Source organism: Giraffa tippelskirchi, chromosome 5 (assembly GCF_054371585.1).
Source record: "Giraffa tippelskirchi isolate mGirTip1 chromosome 5, T2T-mGirTip1v1.2.pri, whole genome shotgun sequence".
Classification (NCBI taxonomy): domain Eukaryota; kingdom Metazoa; phylum Chordata; class Mammalia; order Artiodactyla; family Giraffidae; genus Giraffa; species Giraffa tippelskirchi.
This window is the reverse complement of record NC_137279.1, coordinates 165,610,786-165,624,032: the sequence shown is the minus strand read 5'-3', so window position 1 is coordinate 165,624,032 and position 13,247 is coordinate 165,610,786. Positions and strand designations below refer to the sequence as shown.

The window sequence follows — 13,247 nt, the reverse complement described above, 5'->3', positions numbered from 1 at the left end:
TGGCTGCCTCTTCTACTGTTCATCATCAATTTATTTTATTATTTAAAAAATTTATTTTATTGAAGTGCAGTTGATTTAGAATGTTGTGTTAGTTTCTGGTGTACAGCAAAGCGATTAGGTTATACATTCTTTTTCATATTCTTTTCCATTATGGCCTATTGTAGGATATTAAATATAATTCCCTGTGCTATACAGTAGGATCTTGTGGTTTATCCTTTCTACACAAAATAGTTTGCACCTGCTAATCCCAAACTCCCAATCCATTCCTCCCTCACCCCCATCCCCTTGGCAACCATAAGTTTGTTCTCTAAAAAATATGGAATATTTCACAAATTTGTACACCATCCTTGTGCAATCTTGTGTCAACTTGTTTGTATCATTCCAATTTTAGTATGTGTGCTGCCCAAGAGAGCACCATCATCAATTTCATCATAAATTCTTGGAAGGAGGAACTTGGCATTATTTTAAATGATTATTATTGTCCATTGATTATCAGATGCATTGTGATTTTAGAACATTTACATGGGAAAAAATGTCCTCTGAGACTTAAGAAAGTACCCCAGGATGGTGATCTGCTTCCTGGTGTTATATTCACTAATTCTCCTGGGATAGAGAAGGAGTCCCCAATGGTTGCTCTTAAACAGTTAATGTAACACAAATCCAACTATTTAGATCAAATCACTGTCTTTGCTCGTGTGTTTAGAGTCAACACCAGTTTATTTATCACCAGTTCTTGAGTCATGATTTATTGGCAGATCTTGTGTGGATTCCTGGAAATGGTATGACCCTAGTCCTTATTCACATGCTCCGGATCCTTACTTCTCAAGAGGAAGGACCTGGGCTGACATGGCAGATTGTGAAGTTCTCTGGAAAACAAAGCTTCCCAGAGAACGTCCAGTTCTGATGTCACATAATGGGAATCGGACACCAGCAATCTGGCTTGAATTCAGTCGAAATGGAGGGAGGAGGAACTCAAAGCCAGAAGCAGCAGCATCTCATGAGGACCTACTGTGTGCCATGATGTGAGGTGCTTAAACGTGTGATCTTATTTAATCTTCACAACAAATCTATGGGATGGTATTGTGAGTATCCCATGTCACACAGATAGGAAAGCCAACATTCGAGAGGTTAGGTCACTTGTGCACAAGATGACATGGTTAGGGACAAACACTGGTTATTCTAATTCTAGAGCCAGTGCCCTTGACCACTGTACCATGAAAGACATTGAAAATAGCTGGTGATGTGCTGCTTGGAGATAAGAAAAATCTCAGAGGGAATGCAGTTGTTGTCTTCAAAGCCCTAGGAGGCAAAGTGATGAACTAAAGAGATTACAGGGCCAGAGAGACTGGAAGCATCCCCAGAGGCACACAGCTAATAAATGGTAGAGCCAGGATAGTGGCCAGGGGCTGTTATAAGATTTATTTCTGCTTCTATAAAAAGAAAAAGAACAACTACTTCAGAGAGTTGGAGGATTAAATGAAGCCACATTTGGAAACCATGTAGTCCTGATACTTAGTAAGTGCTCAATAAATGCTTAATTCCCACCTCACCCATTTCCTTTTGCCCAAAAGAGCTGATACGTGGAAGAATTCTGTTAAGTGGTCCCTACTGTCTAAAAATTAGAGATTTCAGAGAGTCAGGGTGAATTTTCTCTTTTAAAAAAATTTTTTTATTAAAAAATTAAAAACAAATTTTAATTCATTTTTGTCTGTGCTGGGTCTTCGTTGTTGCATGGGCTTTCTCTAGTTGCAGTGAGTGAGGGCTACTCTCTAATTGTGGTACACAGGCTTCTCATTGCAGTGGGTTCTCTCATTGCAGAGCACAGACTCGGAGAACATGGGCTTCAGTAGTTGTGACTCACAGACTCAGTGGTCGTGGCACACAGACTTAGTTGCTCTGCCCCATGTGGAATCTTCCCGGACCAGGGATGGAACCCACGTCCCGTGAATTGGCAGGTGGATTCTTAACCACTGGACCACCAGGGAAGTCCCAGGATGAATTTTTAATTCAATTCCACAAGTGTTTTCTAGACACCTACTAAATGTCATACCTAGACCTGGTCACTGAACATGCAGAGACAAGACGTGGGCCATGCCTTTAAGGAGTTTCCCTGGTGGTCCAGTGGTTAAGACTTCACTCTTCCACTGTAGGGGGCATGGGTTCCATCCCTGGTTGGGGAACTAAGATCCTACATGCCACTTGGTATGGCCAAAAAAAAAAAAAAAAAAATTCAAATCGTCACTTTCCATAGGTTAGGGACTGTTGACTGGCCGCTGGGACCAGCTGCTCTGCCTTGTCCCCTACTTCCCAGACAGAGAGATTCTGTTCACTCAGAACCAGATGCAGAAATGTAAACCAAGAGGCTTAGCATGTTGAAGTGGTTATTGCAGAACTGGGGGAGGGGGGCGTGGGGGTGTGTGCAAGTCCTGAGCTGACATTTGACGTGGAGGCTGTGGTCAGGGCCGTGGGACCACACACATGCTTCCTGGGTATTGCCTGATATTGGGTGAGTGGGGACAAGGGGAAAGAGCAATGACCCACAGGACAGGAAAAGAGAGGATTACAGTACGGTTTGACCAGGGTTCCAGATGACATGAGCGGCATGGAGCAGGGAATGCCTGTGGGTCATAGTCATTGGCACTGTGGTCGGCTCTGCCTGGCTGAGGAAGTGGGGCTGCTTGTCCTTCCTGAAGGGAGCCTTCAGCCTCAACCTCGAGGCTAGTCCTCTTGTCTATCTCCTTTGAGTCTGTGAGCTCTCTGGGGAGAGACCCTGTGTTTTCTTTCTCTGATCCCTGCAGTATCTTCCATGGGGTTGTGCAGACCTGAGAAAAGTCTCTGTTTCCCTAAGTGCATCCCTCACTGCTCCCCATCCTTGTGCAGACCTGAGAAAAGTCTCTGTTTCCCTAAGTGCATCCCTCACTGCTCCCCATCCTGTGCCTCAAATGTCAACTAACCAGACCACTGTGATCCTGGGCAGCAGTCCACCCACACGTGTCCTCGTCTGGTGCTGCCTCGTGGAAAGAACATGGGCTTTGGAGTCAGAGAGACCTGTTCCCACGCCTGTCGAGGCCTTATCTGTACACGTGGGAGGCTCTCTTGCAGAGTTATTGTAAACAGTAGTCACGCTGCATCTAGATCAGTCGAACATAGTCTCCCAAACATCTTAGTAATTATTATTGGTTAAAGTCAAACATCAATTTCTATTTAAAATTAAAGTAAATCCTTCAGTAAAATAAGCATGGCATTCAAATTCAAAAAACACATGGCAATCATGACATGAAAACCAATCTAGAAAAGATTTTTTACAAGTCTGAATGTTTAGCATCACACAAGTAGTGCATCTGGGCACAATATCTTGTGTCGAGCATAGCCCTAAAGACTCTGTTTCTGGGGCGGGCACACAAGGACGGGCCACAGGGTACTGACACTGCAGTCTGTCCTCTTTCTGAGTTCCTTTTAAAGGCCTTGACTGTTGTGCAGGGACTGTGTCCCAGGCTCCCATTCTCCAGGCTGCAAAGATGAAGCTGTGACCCAGCTCAGCTGTTTCATCTCAGTTCCCATGGAAGCAAGTGGTGAAGTGATGAACTGGAAGCAACACCATCTTTATTCCATTGCCACCCTGCACCGCAAAGATTTTCCATGGGGAGGCTATTTTTAGCACTGTTTTCTTTAATGTGTCTACCTGTGTTCTTGGATGGGACGTTAGGAATTCTTGTCTTTCTATTTCATCTTGTCTGCTCCATTTATCCCATTGCTGTTGTCATTGTTCAGTCACTCAGTCATGTCTGACTCTTTGTGATCCCATGGACTGCAGCACACCAGGCTTCCCTGTCCCTCACCGTCTCCCAGAGCTTGCTCAAACTCATGTCCATTGAGTTGGTGATGCCCTCCAACCACCTCATCCTCTGTCATGGCCCCTTCTCCTCCTGCCTTCAATCTTTCCCAGCATTAGGGTCTTTTCTAATGAGTTGGCTCTTTGTATCAGGTGGCCAAAATACTGCGACTTCAGTTTTAGCATTAGTCCTTCCAATGAATATTCAAGATTGATTTCCTTTAGGATTGACTGGTTTCATCTCTTTGCAGTCCAAGGGACTTTCAAGAGTCTTCTCCAACAGCACAGTTCAAAAGCATCTGTTCTTCCGCGCTCAGCCTTCTTTACGGTCCAACTCTTACATTCATACCTGACTACTGGAAAATCTTTGACTAGATGGACCTTTGTTAGCAAAGTTATACCTCTGTTTTTTAATACTCTGTCTTGGTTTGTCATAGCTTTTCTTCCAAGGAGCAAGCATCTTTTAATTTCATGGCTGCTGTCACCATCTGCAGTGATTTTGGAGCCAAAGAAAATAAAATCTGTCACGGTTTCCATTGTTTCCTCATCTGTTTGCATGAAGTGATGGGACCAGATGCCATGATCTTAGTTTTTTGAATGTTGAGTTTTAAGCCAGCTTTTTCACTCTTCTTTCTTTCTTTTTCACTCTTCTCTTTCACCTTCATCAAGAGGCTCTTTAGTTTCTCTTAGCTTTCTGCCATAAGGGTGGTGTCATCTGCATATCTGAGGTTATTGACATTTCTCTCGACAGTCTTGATGCCAGCTTGTGCTTCAGCCAGCCTGGAATTTCTCATGTTGTACTCTACATATAAGTTAAATAAGCAGGGTGACAATATACAGCCTTGACGTACTCCTTTTCCTATTTGGAACCAGTCTGTTGTTCCATGTCCAGTTCTAACTGTTGCTTCCTCACCTGCATACAGGTTTCTCAGGAGGCAGGTAAGTGAAAAAGTGAAAGTGACCCTATGGACTATACAGTCCATGAAATTCTCCAGGCCAGAATACTGAAGTGGGTAGCTGTTCCCTCCTCCGGGGAATCTTCCCAAGCCAGGGATCGAACCCAGGTCTCCCACATTACAGGTGGACTCTTTACAATCTGAGCCACCAGGGAAACTCAATAATACTGGAGTGAGTAGCCTATCCCTTCTCCAGCGGATCTTCCCAACCCAGAAATTGGACTGGGGTCTCCTGCATTGCAGGTGGATTCTTTACCAGCTGAGCTACCAGAGAAGATGGTATTCCCATCTCTTTAAAAATTTTCCACAGTTTGTTGTGATCCACAGAGTCGAAGGCTTCAGTGTAGTCAAATAAACAGAAGTAGATGTTTTTCTGGAATTCTCTTGCTTTTTCTATGATCCAATGGATGTTGGCAATTTGATCTCTAGTTCCTCTACCTTTTTTAAATCCAGTTTTAACATCTGGAAGTTCTAGGTTTATGAACTGTTGAAGCCTAGCTTGGAGAATTTTGAGCCTTACTTTGCTAGCGTGTGAGATGAATCTAATTGTTCGGTAGTTTGAACATTCTTTGGCATTGCCTTTCTTTGCGATTGGAATGAAAACTGACCTTTTCCAATCCTGCAGCAAAACGTGGTCCACTGGAAAAGGGTATGGCAAACCACTTCAGCACTCCTGCCTTGAGAACCCCATGAAAGTATGAAAAGACAAAAGATTTATCCCATACTCAGAATAAAATTGATTAGCTGAAAGACTATTCCTTCTGATTACTCCTTGCCCACCTAGGGTCCTCGGAGCTGAGAGACCCTGGGATCCATGGACACCAGCTGCTTGTTGGGCTGCAGTGGCAGTACAGACCATGGAGCGGCATGGGGAACTGGGTGTGGGCAGTGATGCTGGGTCACCCCCTTCTCTGTGTTGTGCTTAAGCAGCAGCTGTTCTAAATCTACAGCTGGGAGGGGTTGCTAACAGCCATGGGAGATCAGGACACCCTCTGTGCTTCTCTGAGCCCCACCAATGACCATTAGTCCTGAGGTTTAGTATTTGACAAACACGTATTGACCTCCTACATAAAGGTCAGTTCCTGTGCCAGGTACATCCTGTCGTAAGTTCTCTTTCAGTGCCTTTTCCCACATAATCCCTTGGCCTTGGACTAGCCATCTGCTTTCTCTGTACCTGCTGAAGTCCTGCCCATCCGTCAAGATCCGGATGTCGCCTCCTTTTGGTAGACAGGTGGTCTTTTCTCATGCTCTCTTCGTACCTGGGTACTTGTTCAGTGTGGGGCATCCATAGCTTATGCATTTCTTTAAAACAAGGGTCTAGTTCTGTGCCTAGTTTGCAGAACTCCCTCCTGCCTGGGGGGGGTCTCCTTCCTTCCACCCCAACTCCGTTCACCTGATTCGTGCCTCGTCAGTGTTTAGATCTCAGCTGTACCATCACTTGGACCAGGAGACCTTTCTTGACTCCACAGACTGGACGAGACTACCCTCCCCGTGCCCCCACAGCGCTCCGTACCCCTCTCCCGCCACCATCATAGCACCTCTCATTCTCCACAGTGACATGTTACATTCTCTCTCCTCATGTCTAGAAAGTCAGTTCTGGGGAGACAGAAATCCTGCTTGTTTGGTTTACTGCTGTATCCTTAGTGCTACCTAATAGCCCTCCAGGCACACTGGAAGCACACAGTTAATTTTGGACAAATGAACAAGAAAGTCTGGGTCTAGGTTCTAGGGCTATCCCTCAGCGGCGTGACCTTGGAAATGTCAGTCTGCTTTGAACCACAGTTTTTTCTTTGCTAAAGGGACAGATAATCTCCCAAATCCCTTTCAGCTTGTACACCCTGCTCTCTCATGCCCTGTTTCACCTGCTGTCTACAGCTCACGTTCTGGCCCATCTAGCGTGAGTCATGCCCAGAGAAGTTCAGGCTCTTACTCGCTTGAAGGATTTTACATTCTTTGGAGAACATTTCACTCTTCAAATATTATCTTTCCGATGTGGTCCTTGGCAGCATCTCGGATTCTGCCAGCTCACACGGGTCAGTCCCTCCACAGGCGCAGATGCCTTACCTACTTCCTCAGTTCCTGGCAGGCTGGGCCTCGAGCATCCCCGTCAGAGGCCCCAGAAAAGGGTGGGAGCTGCCAGGCCTGGGATGGAGCGTGCTGGGATTCTCATACAGCCAGGAGGAGGGGAAGCTGTGACTCAGTATTTGTGAACTGTTAACTTGTGGGGTGAGTAAGACCAGATTGAGGCTGTGTGTCTTGGGAAGTGGTGAGTCTAATTAATTGGAATTGGAGTCAAGAGGCCAAGGTCAGCTCCTACCATTGCTGCTCCCACTTCCTAACTGTGTCCTCATTAATCTATTCTTTCTGAACCCCAGCTTTTTAATCTATAAAATGACTACATGAACACCCAGCCTTCTCACCCGTAGCATGGTTTAGAAGAATGAGGTGACACATTTTCATTTTTATGGAATACTTACTGTGTGACACACTTTACATCTGTTATTTAATATAATCCTCAGAAAAATTCCATGCCATTGAGAGGTGCAAAACCAACTCTGGATTTCTTTCTAGCAGCATGTCATCAACTATTTGTTGGAACATTTCTTTCTACCTGGAATATATTTCCACCTGAGGTTAACAGGTAAGGATTTGCTGGTCAAACACATTTGTTTAATCTCAGGTTCCCCAAAATAAAGCAGGTCTACCTAGAGCATTTTCTAGAGGCATGTACACCCTTGAGAACTCAATGGCATACATTAATTAGATTTAAGGGACAAGCTCCAGCCACCCAGAAACTCTAAATTATATGCATAGCAGTCTGGAATTGGTTTCCCTGATGTTTGAGTTGTTAGAGCTTCTGTCTCTCCAGACAGGACCTGCCAGAGCAGCCATGCTAATGACCCCCGATTATGGAATTGTACTTTCCACCCCTGAGATTCTGGGTTCTGTGTGTGCAGAGGTCTCTGTGCCAAGGGAGGTGTTCTTTCATCAGGGTTCTCAGCAATGGGTTCTGGGGCTGGAAGCTGAATTACCACCTGGATATTTTCAGGCTCCTTCTTACCCTCAATGAACAGGTGGAAAAGGAGGTTACTGTGCTTTTATGGTGGTTAGTCTTGATGACCGAGAGAAAATAAGGTTGCTGCTAATGAAACTGGGCAAGGAGTTTATCTGGAATTAAGTTCCTCTGTGGGGTCTTCTACAATTTTTTCCTTTTTTTTCAAAGTTCAGGAGTTTGAAAAAAAAAAACAAACAACTTATAAGTCACCATACTGCTAAGACCACCAATGGCTCAGATCCTTCAGGAATCAAGTTTTGGTTTGGGTCACCCCACAAAGTCGAGTTCTGACCAGCTGAGATGCTGGCTGAGAGCGGAACAAACACAGTATTTAATTTTCTCTTTCTCCCTCACTCTTCCTGACTATAATTTCATGAAAAGTGATTGAAGATATCTCTAGGATTTTTTTTTTTCCAGGCTGTATTATAACAAATTTCCCTTTTTTTCCCTTTATTCTCTTCTGGTTTGACTGGTGCATAATGGGGGTGGTGAATTTTACAGATTTGTCTACAGGCTCTAGCACATGCAGATAGAATTGTGATGGAACTAGAGGAGGAGAAACATTACCCAGAGACTCCAGATGCATTGCCCAGAATGGTAATTGAGTATTTGGTTGACCTCCTGTATGCAGAGGGCGAGGGCATGTCCAAGGATGGAGAGCCTTGTTGTGTTAAATTTTTGTTGTTGGGTAATAATAACTGTTGTCATTGTCAAGCTCCAGATTGGAAGGAAGATCTATGTGAAATTTGGGCAGCTAGCAAGGAGACTGTATTGGACGTTGTTAAGTTTTCTGCCTAGTTGTCAGCATTTTTTGAACTCCTGGTTGCAGAGATTTAAGCTTTATGGGTCTGACTCCTCGAGGATTCACTGGTCAGACTTACCCAAAGGAACAGCTAGGGGAAGCAGGGCTTGCTCAGAAATGTTCGTGGGCCAATGTTGGGGTAGGTGTCCAGGGCTGGGGCAGGACGGTTCTATGAGGGTAACTGTAGCCAGGGTAGTTTGCACTTGTGCTCGGCGGGGCTGCAGCAGTCACAGCAAGTTTGTTCTGAGGCCAAGTCTCTAAGTATCTTTCTTAAACTTTGCTTGAATTTGTCCTCTGCCATTTCCAATATCTTTGAAATAAACTTTGGTTTCTGATTCTTGCAGCAAGGAAGTCTGAGACATAAACATTGAAATAATAGTAGTAGTAGTAATATAATAATAAAATCATAATAATCATAATAATTGGCTTCCCTGGTGGCTCAGATGATAAAGAGTCTATAATAATAAAAAACCTTTACTGAACATCTCCTGGATCCAGGCACTATATCCTGTACTTTGTTGCTGTTCAGTCGCTAAGTTGTGTCTGACTCTTTGTGACCCCCATGAATTGTAGCCCACCAGGCTTCTCTGTCTGTGAGATTTTCCCAGATAGGAAGCCTGGAATGGGAAGCCATTTCCTTCTCCAGGGGATCTTCTTGACCCAGGGATTGAACCCATGTCTCCAACATTGCTAGGTGGATTCTTTACCACTGGTAAAGCCCAATATTATATACTAAGAATGCATTACTTCATTTCCTCCTTTCAACATTTTGGTGTATTTTTACTTACTTGTTTGATTTTGTTTTTTAGTAGCAGAGGTAACCAAAGCTTAGAGAGATTTCAAAATTTGTCCGAAGCGACAAATTAGACATTTATGTCCATGAAACTTGAAAGGCAGCAGAAAATAACTCAAGACTATGAAAATGATGTTTTATGGTTTGTTATGAGAAATCTGAGAAACCTGTATGCAGGTCAAGAAGCAACAGAACTGGGCATGAAACAATGGACTGGTTCCAAACTGGGAAAGGAGCATGTTAAGTCTGTATATTGTCACCCTGCTTATTTAACTTATATGCAGAGTACATCATGTGAAATGCCAGGCTGGATGAAGCACAAGCTGGAATCAAGATTGCCAGGAGAAATGCCAATAACCTCAGATATGCAGATGATATCACCCTTCTGGCAGAAAGCAAAGAGGAACTAAAGAGCTTCTTGATTGAAGGTGAAAGAGAAGAATGAAAAAGCTGGCTTAAAACTCAAAACTCAACATTCAAAAAACAAAGATCGTGGCATCTGGTCCCATCACGTCATGGCAAATAGGTAGGGAAACAAGGGAAACAGTGACAAATTTTATTTTCTTTGGCTCCAAAATCACTGCAGATGGTGACAGCAGCCATGAGATTAAAAGACACTTGCTCCTTGGAACAGAAGTTATGACAAACCTAGACAGCATATTAAAAAAACAGAGGCATCTCTTTTCCAACAAAAGTCTGTATAGTCAAAGCTATGATTTTCCCAGTAGTCATGTATGGATCTGAGAGTTGGACCAAAAAGAAGGCTGAGCACTGAAAAACTGATGCTTTTGAACTGTGGTGTTGGAGAAGACTCTTGAGAGTCCCTTGGACTGCAAGGAGATCCAACCAGTCAATTCTAAAGGAAATCAATCCTGAATCTTCATTGGAAGGACTAATGATGAAGCTGAAGCTCTAATACTTTGGTCACCTGATGCAAAGAGCTGACTCACTAGAAAAGACCCTGATGCTGGGAAAGATTGAAGGCAGGAGGAGAAGGGGACGACTGAGGATGAGATGGTTGGATGTCATCACCAATTCAATGAACGTGAGTTTGAGCAAGCTCTGGGAGATGGTGAAGGACAGGGAAGCCTGGCATGCTGCAGTCCATGGAGTCACAAAGAGTTGGACACAACTGGGTGACTGAACAACAATGAGAAAATTTCCAGTGGCTCAGTGGTAAAGAATCCATCTGGCAATGCAGGAGACTCAGGAGACACAGGTTTAGTGTCTGGGTTGGGAAGATCCGCTGGAGGAGGAAATGGCAACCCATTCCAATATTCTTGCTTGTATAATCCCACAGACAGAGGAGCCTGGCAGCTACAGTCTATGGGGTTGCAAAGAGTCGGACACGACTGAATGACTAAACATGAATGCATGAGAAAATTTAAAACATGCACAGAAAGAGAGAATAGTGTAATAAATATCTGTGCACCCATCACCCCAGCAAATCAACAAGAATATAGTATGCTATATATTATTTATGTTTATAATATAAATCATATATCACATATGCTTTATAATTATTATATATTATATAATATCAGTTCAATTCAGTTCAGTCGCTCAGTCATGTCCGACTCTTTGCGACCCCATGGACTGCAGCACGCCAAGCTTCCCTGTCCATCACCAACTCCTGTAGTTTACCCAAACTCATGTCCATCGAGTCGGTGATGCCATCCAGCCATCTCTTCCTCTGTCGTCCCCTTCTCCTCCTGCCCCCAATCCTTCCCACACAATCAGGGTCTTTTCCAATGAGTCAACTCTTCGCATGAGGTGGCCAAAGTATTGGAGTTTCAGCTTCAATATCAGTCTATAGTATGCTTTATATTATTATAGTATAAAAGATCTAACTATATTGAGTTTTTTGCTCATTGTGATGTTGAAGGATTTGTAGTTGACTATATTTATAGGAACAAAATTAAATTTTATAGTAAATTTTCAAACTATATAAAATTAAAAATATATGTAAGAATATCATTAAGAAGTAAAAGGCAAAAAATAGACTGTACAATTTATTTGACATATATGTGATATTTTAAAATATCTTTATTATATAAAGAGATCATGCCTAGTGATAAGAAAAATTATGAAATATAGTAAAAAAGTGGGTCAAAGGTATAAACATACATTTTTAGAAAAAGAAGCAACAACAGCTATCAAATTTACTACTAATCAAACCAATGAAAATAAAGAAAAGATGTTTTCACTTTTTTTCATGAAATGAAACATTTTAAAATGGATATTCACATTCTGTTGCAAGGGTGATTTAGCATAATCCTGTTCAAAATTAATTTGACAAATTGTGTTATAGACTTAAAAAAATTTATATCCTTTGATCCAAAAATTCCAAGAGAGTCTTCTCCTAAGGAATTATGAGAGGTATAAAAAGATTTCTATGCAAACAATTTCATTGCAACATGAACTATAAGAATCAAAATATTGTGGTGGGGGTGGGACCTCAAAAGCCTAACAGTAAGAGAATGAGAGAAAGTGAAAGTGTTAGTTGCTCAATAGTGTCTGACTCTTTGTGACCCCATGGACTGTAGCCCACAAGGCTCCTTTGTCCATGGGATTCTCCAGGCAACAATATTGGAGTGCATTGCCATTCCCTTTGCCAGGGGATCTTCCTGACTCAGGGACAGAATCTGGGTCTCCCACATTGTGGGCAGGTTCTTCACCATCTGAGCCTGGTTGTGTAAATTATAGTGCACAGAAGTAATATCACAGAACCATTTTCTGTGGAAAGTAGTCATATATGTAAAGTATGGTTTTATTTATGTAAAACTCCTCTCTTTCTAACACACACACGCAAAGAAAAGAAAATTGGAGAGAAATATACTAACATGTTGAGAGTGGTTATCACTAGATTGTGGGATTGTAGATAAAAATAAAACTTTCTTTTTAATCTTTCTGTACTTTCTATTTTTTCATGAGGAATGTGTATTCCCCTTTAGAATAAAAAAAGAAAGGAAAAAATTGACTTAAAAATGTTATCCAGCAAAAACTTTCACAACTTTACTACTGTGAACCATGTGAACTTTGTAAATGGTTGTTTTTAATACCTAATAATTAATAAAACTAATAATTACAGAGTACTCTGTGCAGTAACACTGATAATGGCAATTGTTCAGTACTCACTATGTGAAAAGCATTTAAACATTTCTATTTATGGTATCAATTGCTACCTGTAAAACAGACTTATAGGAAGGATTATAATCCTTCCCATTACATAGATGAGAAAACTGAGACTCTAATGGGAAAATGGCTTGCTCAGAGTCACAGAACTTTCAGTGGTGGAGCCAGCACTTGAAATCAGTTTGTTTGACACCAGGAACCCTGTTCTTCCTCACTAGAAGTCCACTGGTGAAGGCACTTCCCTCCTGGACAGCATGAAATACTCACAAGACAGCCCTTCCAAAGTGAGCCTGCATCACAAGACCACATAAGTCACGGTCTTGGGTTGGCTCAATGCTGAGTCCAAACTCATTTGATTGTTAGAATCAATTAGCAGTCAGAAGACTGATTTGAAGAGAAAATCCAGTTTTCCCTGAAGTTGAGGAAAACAGGCTTTTCCCTGTTTTATTCAATGAAAATAGGGAGAAAAACCACAACAGAGCCGAGGCGGTACTTCCTGAACTTTTCCTAAACAGAAGCTTCTGTTTATTCATTTTCTAGGCCTCTATGCCTGACCCATACCCTGCAGATGGACAGTCTTTTCCTTTAGAAATACCAGTATCTTCAATTAGGTTAAAGCCAAGGCCTCCAGGTCTGGAAGCATTTTCTGCCTCCTTCCGTGACTGTCCACATCT

At 42.6% G+C, this 13,247-nt stretch overlaps 1 non-coding gene across 1 annotated transcript; it reads right to left on the bottom strand.

Annotated features, from left to right (window-relative positions):
* Window positions 1-310: 310 nt before the first annotated feature.
* Window positions 311-415, bottom strand: LOC145508083 (U6 spliceosomal RNA). The gene has a single exon (XR_014055347.1). It is a non-coding gene; the product is annotated as a U6 spliceosomal RNA (small nuclear RNA).
* Between the last annotated feature and the right edge of the window lie 12,832 nt (window positions 416-13,247).